The 13,470-nt window shown below is 44.0% G+C and overlaps 1 protein-coding gene across 3 annotated transcripts in view; it reads right to left on the bottom strand.

The window, feature by feature from the left end:
* tyw5 (tRNA-yW synthesizing protein 5) overlaps positions 1-13,470 on the bottom strand; it is a 53,035-nt gene that overhangs the window by 31,453 nt on the left and 8,112 nt on the right. The gene's annotated exons all lie outside the window — the stretch shown is intronic.

Here is a 13,470-nt window from a genome sequence, read left to right as displayed (position 1 = left end):
TTCAACCAGTGGAGCTGTATCTTCAACAGCTCTATCATCTGCTCCATGAAGGCCCTGGATGAGGCACAGATGAAATTAAATATGCACTACACATCAGTGTAATGGTGTCATGAGCCATGATCACAATGGGTAGTGCTTGTATTCCAGTAACTAGCTTTATGAGGTCCTGGATCTTAAATACATCAGGTACAAGAGAGTGCTCCAGGATGTACATGCTGTGGCAGCTGCAGGGTAGTGGGCACACATTTCCAAGGAAGTGGTAGCCTGATCATTTATCAAGTGCAGCCCCTCCTGTTGATGAATTCTCCAATGTTGCCCAAGCTGACACACTGAGCTCATCACGGGGGATCAAAATGAATGGTTGGCATTGTTCGGTGTTCTCATACATCTTTGAGAGCACTACTGACAGATCCTACACAGGTCACCCACGGTTTCCTGGAAGGATCCAGTAACAGAGTTCAGTGCAGCAGTCACCTCCCAGCCAACAGGAGAGAGTGGCCTCCTGCAACCCTCAGGTGCTGCTTCAGAATCCAACAAAGCTCTTCCACAGTGTCCTGATACATGAAGAATCTGGATCAACACTTACACCTCGCCCATCTTCAGGAAATGAAGTTTGGACTGAAAGCCCCGATCCCCTGTGCACCTCATGTATCCTACAACTGTGACCTCTCACTGAGGTGGATGTTCCTCATCCTCCATGCTGGCCTGCTGCTGTTCCTGGGCTTGTTGTCATCCCTGATTCTTCAGCCTTCGCCTTTTTAGGTAGGTAGCCACAGTGACCAACATCATACCAGGAAGAGGTCACAGGACTAGGGCTGGAAATGATATACATTGGGAACAGGAGGAGAAAAAGGGTTCTTAGATACCAGAAGAGTCATTGGTGCCCTACCCTGATAACAAGGGACATGCCTCCATCATTCATTCCCTTCAGGCTCACTATGTGCTGCAACTTGGTGAAGATGGTCTTGGTCCTGCTAGCTGAGTTACTGCTAAATGTAATCAAAAAGGGAGAGAGAGCCTGTAGCACTCCATTACCTTTTTTCTCCCAGATCCACATCAAACTTTCAGCTTCTCGCTTCATTCAGTATAGACTATCATTGAACTTACATGACAAATGATAATGCAAAGTTATGTAGCTCTCACTGCATCGTTGGGAGTTGCACTAATACCGGTTCAGCTTCAGCCTGCAATGGTCTTTTGGAATGACATTTTTGCTAACTTCAAAATCATTGAGGTGTCCATGGACAATGTGTATGATACCAGTCACATTTGTGTCTGACTCATAAACTTGCCCTCTGCATGAATAGCAAATGAGAAATGAAACGACTGCAAGTTAACTGTGGCTGGGGTTTGCAAATGGATGTGTGAGAAAATTCATGAAGCAATGTCACAGGGTCCAGCAATTGAGGATGCTAGACTTTTGTCCATTAAAGTGACACTGACTTCACCCATCCTGGGCACTGCACCAGCTATTTTCTAGCTGCAGATTGCATCTAGGGGACAACAAATGATAGTAGAAATGCAGATTTCTGTGGGCAGACCCTGTCTGGTTACTCGTTACCTCCCTGCTCCCTGCCAAGCACTCCATGTCTCCTTTTACCTCACACTACCCAAAAACACCCATCCATCCCATGTGGAGATCCACTGCATTGAATTTTGTTCTCCCTCAACCCTGTAGTTTTGCTGCAGAAGCAGCTGGCACACGCTGTAGGTGAGGTGCTAGATTGGTGTCTCAGTATGCCATTCATCAAGAATACCTCCCACCCATCACCTCCAGAATGATTCTCAAGCAGTCTGTGTGTCTGCACTAAATAGCACCTCAATGCAGCAGTAGCCTTTGGCTCTCACTGAAACATCAAAGCACTAACAGGATTGGCACAGCAGGCAATGCAAGGCAAAGATACTGCCTGCATTGTGGGTCAATGCTAAATGAGACTGACTACAACAGCAAGTAGGCAGCCCTGACATGCAGTCTGGTCCAATTCTTGGGCATTCAAAATGTTTCTGCTGCAACCTTTCAATATTAGTTGCCAATGCATGCTGTAATGCGAGTCAGAGCTTCCGAAGGGACCAGCCAGTATATTAGAGAGATGCTACAATGGTTGTGTCAGCTTGGCAAATAGTAGATGCTGGAGATTACTGGAGTTTGATCTGATGAGATTAACCTAGCTGCAAGTGGCTCCTACGCCCTGCCCTCAACAGCAGAGGTCTGTTCTTTGTTCCAAGCTGGCTAAAGTTCTCTTGTCCTCAACAGCCAAGGTCCACTCCATGACGTGGCCTGACTGTCAACAGTTGCTTCCCATGTTAGTGTAAGAGCGTGCAAATAAGTGAGGGAATTAGTGACAGTGAACATGTGTAACAGTCAGTGAATGTGTGGGAGACAGTGACAGACTGAGTATGTACGATTTAAAGTTATTGAGTGTGTTTACAGCGGGACTAGTAGAGGAAGTTATAATTATATAGGCTATCGTCATCATTGGCAGATCCTCACAGATGAAGATGACACTTTTCCACTCTCAGGGTGAGTCCACAGTTGGCTGAACAGTCCGACGTGACTATAGACTCTGTCACGCTTGGGTCAGGTGGTCATGGGAAGGGGTGGATGGGGCATTGGTGTGGCAACGCACTCCTTTTTCTCCTGGTTTCTGCTTTTTCCCTGACATCAGGTTGCAAGGAGCTTGACAACTTCCTGGATGCTCTTCCTCCACTTTGGACAGTTTTGGGCCAGTGATTCCCAGGTGTGAGTGGGAATGTCGGACTTCACCAGAGAGGCCTTGTGGGTGTCACTGAAGAGCTTCCTCGGTCCACCTGGGGCTTGCCTGTAGACAGCCCATATCTCAGAACCATATGAGTGGGCAATAATCACGACAGCTCTGTATACCGTGAGCTTGCTGCTGAATTGGATCTTGTTGTCCTCGAACATCTTTTTCCTCAGGCAGCCTAAGGCTGTGCTAGCACACTAGAGATGATGCTGCATCTCTTCATCAATAACTGCTGGTCGACAGGACACTCGCAAGGTATTGGAAGTGGCCACTGTTCTCCAAAGCCTCCCCATGGACCTTGATGGCCAGAGGTTTGGTGCACAATGCCAGGCCAGGTTGGTGGAGAACCTTCATCTTGTGGATGTTCAGGGTGAGACCTACACTCTCATGCGTCTCCGTAAGGGCGCAGATGATGGTCTGGATTTTTTTGAGTTTGTATATTGTATTTAATGACGTCATTTACCATGATTCTGATCTCAACATCTCCTCTTATCTGACACATGGTAACCCTCAGGTTAAGCCACTGTGTCTCTCTAATGAGAAAGTAGCCTTATGTCTGGTATGTAGTGACTTTACCTTTAGCATTCATAGGCAAGCCTTTCTACTTACCCAGCAAAGGTATATTGCTACACTATTAACAACCTTACAAACTCTCCTATGTTACAATGGTAGCATTCCTATCTCTGAGCCAGGAGGTCTGGGCTGAAGTCCCACCTGTTCCACAACATCTCAGAACAGGTTGATTATAAACCCCTAAAATTTTTAACACTATGCTGAACCTGAATTTATACTTGACCTTGAAAAGATTGCTTGATAGCTACAACATTGGTGTTAAATCGTTTGACCTTTGCAACCTTAAAAACTCAGATTGTTGATACAAGTGGAATCACATTGTGCATTTGGATGCAATTAAAATTTTGAATCACTTTCTTCAGTATAACGCAATGCAAGTCATCCAAACTAATTGCACTGAACATCAAGGATAACTGACTGCTTCAATGCTTATAACCCTGACTTTGTCATCAAAGCTGACAGGATGGTGCTGTTGTTGTCTTGTAGAGGCTGAATGCCAACTCTCAGGCACTGCTTCCCATCCTCCTCCTGAACAATGACCCATTACTGAACATCAAGCTGTTATTTCCAGGACTGTTATTAATCTCATGTCCTCTGGAGATCTCACCTTCATAATTTTCTCATAGAGCTCTAACCCCACACAAACCATTTCTACTTCTTCCAAAAATCCACAAACTGTCACGGCACACTTATAACCTATTTTGCAGAACTGAATTCATTTCTTTCCATCTTGACACTACTTTTTCTCTGCTCATTCAGTCTCTTCCCATTTACACTTGTGATACTGACACGTTCCATCGGTTCCAATTTCCAGTTTCCTGCCCCCAGCCGCTTTCCTCTTTGCCATGGACATACAATCCCACTACAAGTCCAACCACCACCAGGATGGTCTGAAGGCTCTATGCTTCTTCCTTAAAAAGAGGCCTAAACAGTCCGCATCCACAGTCTCCTTTCTTCATCTGGTTGAGTGCATTCTCATTTTGAACAATTTTTCCTTTAAACTCATTTCACTTTGCCCAAGTGAAAGCTGTGACTTATGGATAATTGCCTGGGCCCAGTTACGCTTGTCTCTTGTCAAGTAAGTGGAACATTGCCCACTTCTATAATTCTTTCTCTGGTACATCAACGAAATTATCAATCCTACTTCCTGCTCGTCCACAATCAGAAGGATTCATCAATTTTGCTTCAATTTTCATCCTTCCCATATCTTCACCCAGGCTGCAGTTGACTTCTCTCTCTTTCATTTCCAAATATCCATGAAAAACCTATAAATTCCCAACTAAAGTTAACGCAACTACACTTGCTCACATCCTGCTTCTGGTAAGGACTCAATTTCATTCTACTCATTTCTCCACCTCTGTTGCAAGTGTTCCAACGACAGAGAATGATGGGACTTCGATAAGCGTGTTTCTGACAGATTCCTTGTTTCTCAACCAAGAATCACTCCCCACTGTGGTTAACAGAGCCTTTATCATTGTCTGATTCATTTCCCGCATTTCTGCCCTCCATTATTCCCTTTCGCTTTTTCTGCTTACTCAGTACAGCCTTCAAGAAGCAACAGTGAGTGTAAAAACTTCACAGCATTAACAGTCCACCATTTTAACTTTGTGTAACAGTGCTACTCTGTCTGTGAGAATGATCTCAATCTCACCATGGCCTGTCATTTTAATGTACCGTCTTGCTCCCTTGCCAACCAACCCATCCTAGGCTTGCTGCAATGTTCCAAAACATTTCACACAACAGGTGGAACAACTCATCATCTGCTTAAGCACTGTACAGACTTCAAGGCTCAACATTGTACTTGAATAATTCAGACTACGAACAATGTCCTCTACTTTGTTTTTTCATCTTTCCCCCCACCAACCAAACACGAACATACACACATTTTGTTCATTTCACTCTCAGAAGAGCTGACCTCTTTTCTCCTATTCAAATCTACCATTCATACCTATATTATATATTTACTCCTCAATTTTTCCTTTATCACAGTTAGCACTCGTTTTGTCTTTTGCTCTGTGCACCCTCCCCATCTGATCCATTTGTTCATCCTCACCCTTTGTCAACAGTGTAAACCCTATCTTCAGCTCCGAAGATCCACATGTGGACTCGAACATTCAACCTGTCTCTCTCCACAGATGCTGCAAGACCTACTGAGTTACTCCAGCATTCGCTATTTTTATTCCAGATTTCCGCGTGCACTGTATCATGCTTATTAATTTGAGGGTTCCCTTGCTCCTCACTTTACACACCACCAGCCTTTGCATTCAAAGAATACTCCTTTTCCAAAGGATGCCACAATCAAACATGCCTTTCCCCTACCTCGTCAGCATTGTGCAGGGTCCATTCCCATTATGACACTTGTGTCCACTCTTCCATCACTCCGAACACCTCTTCAGCCTCGTTGATACCTTCCTGGTCAATTGCTGTTAATCATGCTTTTATTACCCTTTCCTCATTGTCCAAGGTCCCAAACACTTTTTTCAGGTGAAGCAACAATTTATTTCTACTTATATCAATTTCATTGACCATATCTGCTGCTCACTATGCAGTTCCCCCTCCATGGAAAGGGCAACCGCTGTGCGAAACACATTGGTCTATAAACATGACCCAATCATGTTGTCTTCATGCTACCATTTCTGTCCTAGGCCTGTTGTGGCACTCCAAAGACCAACACAACCTGGAGAAACAGCATCTCATTTTCCACTGAGACACCATCAGAACTCAACATCAAGTTCAGCAACTTCTGAGCATGAACACTGTCCTCCTTTGGATTACCCTCTGTGCTGATCACTTCAGTGGCTTGTTTGCATCGGTTTGTTCTCAGCAGAGGTGACTTATTTTTGTATTATTCACATCTACCATTAATACCTATTCTGTATCGATTATCACTCCTCTATTATGATTAGCACTCCCTTACCATTAACACTTACTCCTCTTCTTCCCTCCCTACACCCCCACCATTTGTCAATAATAAAACTTGCACTTCCAAATGGACTTGAAACATCAAATCTATTTTTCTCTTCACAGATACTGCAAGACCTGCAGAGATTCTCAGCACTTTTTATTTTTTGTATACTTAGATTGTCATCTATTGTTGTAGCTGTTAGTCAACATATAGGAGATTCTTGTCCACAGCAGTTCACCACAAAATGGTTACTTTGTCACATTTGTTGCACATTTAGCTTAAGGCTAAAATTCAGCGCTTTTAAATAATATACATCATTTCCCACAAATCCCATGTTTACAAACATTCAGGAAACATTTGGTTTTCTACGAGAAGATTGGCTGTTGCATATGTTGTTGTCCCTTTGGCTTTCTATTCTATGCACTCCATCCCTAATTACTTTTATTTGTACCAGCACACTTTTAGAAATGTGGCAGCTTTCATGATTTCATAAGGGTTCGGTTAGCCTTGAGAAGCAGTTTGTCTCTCTCAACTTAATATTTATAATAGAGTTCAGTCTCCTATCAATTCTTATGGAACTACAAAATGGAAAATGTATCCTTTGGCACATCTTGCAGTACTAATTTTGACTATTTTTCTGTTGAACTAGCATTTCTTAGGAGGAACGTTCTTGCATGATTCGCAGTAGTGAAGCCACTCAGCAATATTCCATCTTGATTTTGTCATCAGCTTTGATCCAGGTCCACCAAATGCCATAGAGCTCAGAGGCTTCTTTCCCAACCACTGACTACAGGATGACTACGAACTTTCGGTTTCAACCAAGAAGGTAGTTTGTCCAGACCTAGTTCAACCTCTTCCACTTTTCTAAAGCATTTATATCCGACATGGTACATAAGGGCTGGGAGAAGAGTAGGCAAATCAGCCCCTCATGCCTGCTCTGGCATTTAATGTGATCTTGGCTGATTGTATCTTGGTAACATACATTGGCCAAGCACCACCATAAGTGAACATATTCTAATTTGGTTAATTAACTACTTCAATCACACAGTCTGTCGAATACGTTCCTCAAACATGAACAAAGAACAACAGCAAACCCCTCAGACCTTCCAGCATGTTCTGCCAATAAGATCATGGCTGATCAATTGTAACCGTGCTGCATACCCTGGTACTTTTTCATTCCCTTTATAATCAAGAATCTATCTGCCCCACCTTAAAAAGTCTGCATCCACTGCCTTTTAAGGAAGGGAATGACAAACATTCTAAACCCTCTGACAGAAAAAAAGAACAATTATTAACATTGTATTTGTGGTTCACTAGAACCATTAAGTAGAATACAAGGAAGATGGAGGGCAAACTAGAACAGGGAATATTTTATTGAGTGTCCTCTCATCTCCACTGTCAGTCTTAGACTTCCCTCGAGCTTCTGACTCCAGTTTACCTGACCCACTCTCTTAAAGGGGCAACACATACACAACTATATAACATAACACCTCACCTTCTATTTCCATTCTCTCCTTATCAGGATATACACATCCAACAATTATAACTGTCAAACAAACATTGGAGCTAATATATATACTTCGTCAGGAATACATACGAGAAAAAGAAACATGGACAAAGAAAACGATCCTTCTGTAATTACAGTGACATGGTCAGTCAGGGGATAGCAATTCCTCAAATATCGTCTCCTTGCCTCAGGAACCTTTTTCACTGCAGTCTCCTGGGATTCTAGCAGCTCCTGAGTCTTCTGCATGTACGTCCCTCTTTGATTGGCTGTTGTTGTACTGTGATGCTGCTACTGTTTCCTCTCTGAGTATAGCCAACCCCGGCTCAAAGACATATGACTCAATTCATACCACTAGTCCCATCTGGACTGGCTTGATATTCTCAGAGATAGCCCATCCTACCCAGACATTGGTGAGGTGCAGCGACCAGTTGGTCCATGTGCTCCTCCAGACCAGTTCACCCCAAGTCTGCACTGAGTATGAAAACAGCCCTGTTAGAGCCACCACCACAGCTGGGCTCCATTTTTACCCAGATGGATAATTCCAAGCCAACGTTCTCTTCTCTATGGAATATCCTTGAATTGCGAGGTTCCCATCCTTCTGACCATCTGTCCTAGATTTCATTCTGTCACTTCTCTGATCTCCTCGGGTACAGTAAGTTGAACACAGTTCTCAGCTAGTAGTTGAACATTAAGGACACTGGTGAGCACTAGGTCGTCACATGTGGTGTGTTCCAGTACATGCTGAGGAACTTGCTGAGTCACCATCCTGGTGGACCATCCTCTTCTGAGGCCTTTAAGTCTTGTTTCAAGGTTTGTACAAATCTCTCTACCTGGCCATCTGTTGCCAAGTGATATGCAGTCAATCTCATATGTCTGACTCCATGATTTCCAGGTAATCCTCAAACTCTTGCACTACAAACTGTGGACCATTGCCACTGTGTTCCCGAACCTGGTGGATATTTCATCCAGTCAGTCTATTGTTACTTCCACTGAGACCGGCTTCATGACTGCCACCCCGGGCCATTTGGAGTGAGCATCCATGACTACTAGCAATATCTGTCCCTCTACTGGTCCATGAAAATAACATGAATCCATTGCCATCGAGCCACCTTCCTCATTAATCTGAAGGATTCACATGATCCCACTGTCTCCTCAACCTGAGAGTCCAAATCCAGTCACCAATTGCAGCGCATGGCAATTTCTTTCATTTGTGCCACACTGGGTGCCTTTGGTACTCTTATTCCAATACTTTTCCTCTTAATGATGGAGGAATAACAATTCTCATACCCCACATTAAACACCCAACTGATCTGGACAACTCCCACGTCGTGGACAGGTAAGGGCATAACCATGTGCAGTTTCTATGACAAGTTCTTCCTCTCATGACTAAGACCACCACTGGACTCAAGACTGTGTCATTACTGGTAGCATTCTGCACCTGACTCATGTGACACTGGTACCTTGTCTTTCTGGGAAATGGACATAATTTTCAGGTTCCAGTTGGGAACATCTTTATTTCCTGGTAGTGGTAACCTTGATAAAACATATGCATTGACCTGCTTGTCAGACTGTTGGTATCTGATCTTATTTGAATCGGCTAACAGAGCCAATACCTATCTCTGCAGGCATGCTGCCTCATTGATGGCATTCCTGTATACAGGCCAAAAATGGAGGTGAGCAGCCTGTGGTTTGTCAGCAGCACCAAGTACCTGCCAGAAAGGAAAAGGGTGACCTAAGCACCAAACACAATCTTCATCCTTCTTTTTCCACTTGGGCACACTTATCCTCTGTCTTTGTTAGTGACCTTGATGTGAACACAATGGGCTTCTCCTATCCGTTTGGCAAGATGTGTGATTGTACAGTGCCAAACCCATAACATGAGATGTCACAGACCAACTTCAATGGCAACTTTGTGTCAAAATGAGTCAATACTTCCAATCTTTTTTACAACATGCTTCACCTCCTGCTAAGCCTCCTCACCCTGCTTGGTCCATTTCCATTTCCACCCTTTTCTCAGTTGCCAATGCAGAGGTTTTAGCACAGCTCTAAGATCAGACACAAACATGCATAGCAATTTACAAGTCTGAAGATGCATCTCAGTTGTGTGACATATTCTCTGGTCTAGGGGCCTTCATAATGACCTCCATCATCTTGGGCACCTTGTGTTGTCCCTCGCCGTCAATTACATAGCCCAGGAAATCTATAGAGTCCCTAAAAAATTACATATTTCTCTCTTTTAACACTTGACACCTGGCAATCCACTCAAAGTTGGCCCATGGTCATCTGGAATAGAGCCAGCACAGAAGAGATGCCAAGAGGCAATTGCTTGTAGCAGAACAATCCACTGTGTGTCACTATTGTCAGTGGTGTCTAGGACTCCTTCATGTCCGCATCCACAAGTTGGCCTGCGACAGATCCATTTTTAAGTCTTGCATTCCCCCAGTTAGTTCAATAAACTGATCCTCAATAGGTACTGATCTACACAAAGAGTTGAATTGAATGCGACCCTAAAGTCACTATAAATCCTCTCTGTGCCACCTGTTATTAAGACGGGGATGAATGGAGTGGCCCATTCACTGCTGGCTACTGGTTCCAATCTCCCATGTTCACAAGCCATTCGAGTTCTGCTTCCACTTTCAGCTGGAAGCGCCTTCAGACTCCTTGGTTGAGCCTTGCACTTCAGTTTAATTTCTACTCCTTTCATTTCCCCCAGAGTTCCCTGAAGACATCCTTTTACCTGTCCCAAATCTCTTGCAAACTCATTTTTGAATCCACCAGCCTATTAACCATGCGCCAGTTTACTATAATTTCTGTAACCAAGAGCATCTGAATAATACAGGGTAGTCCCCTTTCACTATGCTCTGAGGCAGTTTGACTCACTCGTCCCTTAGCTGTACTTCTATCTGTACACAGCCCTTCACTCACACCATTTGTTCCATGTATGTCGTGCTGTAATCTTGGCAGGCTTCAATACCATTGCCTTTAGCTTTTCCCATATATGATGTGGGTATCAGAGACACCGCTGTATGTGTACCCCAATTCCATCTTTATTGTCTTACACTCTAGGGAAGAACCTAGAAACAATCAGCTTCGCCATATACCAACAGGACGTTTAACTGAAGCTCAGCTGACTCTGAGCCTTCTGCTTCTACAGCAGACCCAGCTGACTCCCGATCTACTCCCTGCCTTGTGATATGTACCTTATGTCTTGTCCTCTGAATTGTATTCTTCTCCTGCTTGAGTTGTATTTGGTGATTTTGGACAATATGGCTCACTTGTTTAGAGCCACGGCACTGTGCCTCTTGACTGCAATACATGTATTTCTTGTGGCTACTCTTGTCACAAGATTGGCAGTATACAGTTGGTACCACACTCTGCTGAGTTTCCATTATTTTGTGCACCAGGGCATCTTCATTCTACTGTGTTGCTTTACAGGTGGCCAAATTCATTGAGGTAGCAATTTCACAAGCTGTCTTCAAAGCCTGGTCTTCCCATGTTAGCTTCTGATGGCTTTGTGTCATGGCCAGAAACCCACAAATCATCTTGGAGGAATTCTAAAATTCACAATGTTCTGCTAGCTTCTTTAAGACTGCCATAAATGGGGCATAGAGTTTCCTCCATTTAATAAAATGGAAATGTTCCACAATCATCAATGGGTTTGATGCAAAATAACACCCCAACACCTCACATAATTCTTGGTATGTCTTCTCCACAAATTTCTCTCACTGTACCAAACTCCTTTGAACCAAAGTCTTGCTCCCGACAGTACTCAAAAAAACTGGAACCATCATGTTTTCAGCCACCTTATTCACCTTTAAATACACATCCAACTATTCTGTTTATACCATCCAACATTCAGTCTCTCCATCAAATGGTCCCATGCTCCAAATTAGGCCACCATTTTGTTTTCCTGCTATTTGAATCTAGTTACCATTTGCAGCCCGAGTCCCCTCAGTGAGAGCTCTCCATGGCAGTCATTTTCCCACTGACTGCACAAGCACACCTGTTCTTCCCTGGCTGCAGCCAGTCCCCTCAAGAGCACTTTCTGCAACAACTTTGGTAAGGTCTTGGATGAGTATTCCCCTCTTCAGCCATTGGTTGCAGAGCCAGTCTCCTCACAATTGTTTCAAGTTTGGGGTGCTGAAAAACCACAGCAGGTCAGGCAGCATCCAAGGAATAGGAGAATCGACATTTTGGGCAAAAGCTCTTCATCACGAATCATTATGCCCGAAACGTTGATTCTCCTGCTCCTCTGATGCTGCCTGATCTGCTGTGCTTTTCCAGCACCACACTCTCAACTCTGATCTCCAGCATCTGCAGTCCTCATTTTCTCCTCACAATTGTTTTCCTTGATGTTACCTACACAATTGTGCGATTTTTGAAGTTCAGGCATTTGAGAAAGAACGTGACACTTGCACACGTTGTGGGTCAGACCCCATTCTCCTTGCCAGTTCTTGTAATTGTAGTTCATTTGAACAACTAAATAGATCACAGATGAGACAGAAAGTAAACTACAACATGGATTACTTCAGTGCATCCTCACATCTCCACTGGTCTTAGACTGCCCTCTAGCTTCTGCCTCCAGGTCACCTGACTCGCTCTCTTTAAGGGACAACACACACCCAACTACATATATAACACGCCACCCCTTATCAGTATATATACATTCAACAATTATAACTATTATACAAAGATTGGAGCTAACATATATACATCACCAGGAGTATACACAAAAAAAACTTGGGAAAGAAAACAACCCCTATGTGGTTATATTGACTTGATTAGTCAGTTGGAGGATGGTAATTCCTCATGTACCATTTCATCATCACAGCAACCTTTTCCAGTGCAGTCTCCTGGGATCCCACCAGGACCTGATTCTTCTGCATGTACATCTATCGCTGATTGGCTGTTGTTGCCCAGTGATACTGATGCTGTCTCTTCTGAGTATAGCTAACGCTGGGTCAAAGGCACATGACTTGGTCGACACCATTGGTCCCATCTTGACTGGCTTGGTAGTCTGAGACACCTCCCCCCAACATTGGTGAGATACCGCAACCAGCTGGTCCATATGCTCCTCCAGACCAGCGAGTCCCTAGCCTGCAGAGTATGAAAATAGTCCTGTTTGAGCCACCACCACCACCCCAGATCCATTTTTCCCCACATGGATAATTCTGGGCCAACACACTCTCTCCTCTTTGGAATACTGTTGACCGCAACGTTCCCAACCCTTCTGACCATCTGTCCTTCTTGATTTTGTGTTGCCACCTCTCTGTTCTCTTCTGGCCTCAATAAGTCAAAAATGGCTCCCAGCTGGTGATTGAACATTAAAGACACCTGCGAGCAATGGGTCATCGTGTGTGGTGTGTTCCTGTACATGCTGAGAAGCTTGAGTCGCTGTGCTAGCGAACCCTCCTCGTGAGGCCTTTTAAGGCCTGTTTCAAGGTTTGCACTAATCTCTCCACGTGACTGTTTGTCACAGGGTGACATGGAATTGATTTCATATTTCTGACTGCATGATTTCCAGGTATTTCTCAAACTCTTGCAACACAAACTGTGGACCCTTGCCTCTCACAACTTGTTTGGAGTTCCTGAACCTGATAAATATTTCAATCATTCTTACTTCCACTGATACAGGCTTCATGAGCACCATCTTGGATCACTTGGAGTGGGCACTCACGACTAGTAGCAACATCTGTCCCTCCACTGGTCCCATGAAATCAGCG

This window comes from Chiloscyllium punctatum, chromosome 10 (assembly GCF_047496795.1).
Source record: "Chiloscyllium punctatum isolate Juve2018m chromosome 10, sChiPun1.3, whole genome shotgun sequence".
NCBI classification, from domain to species: Eukaryota; Metazoa; Chordata; class Chondrichthyes; order Orectolobiformes; family Hemiscylliidae; genus Chiloscyllium; species Chiloscyllium punctatum.
Note: the sequence above shows the minus strand (reverse complement) of the source record. Positions and strands in the feature narration are given on the sequence as shown.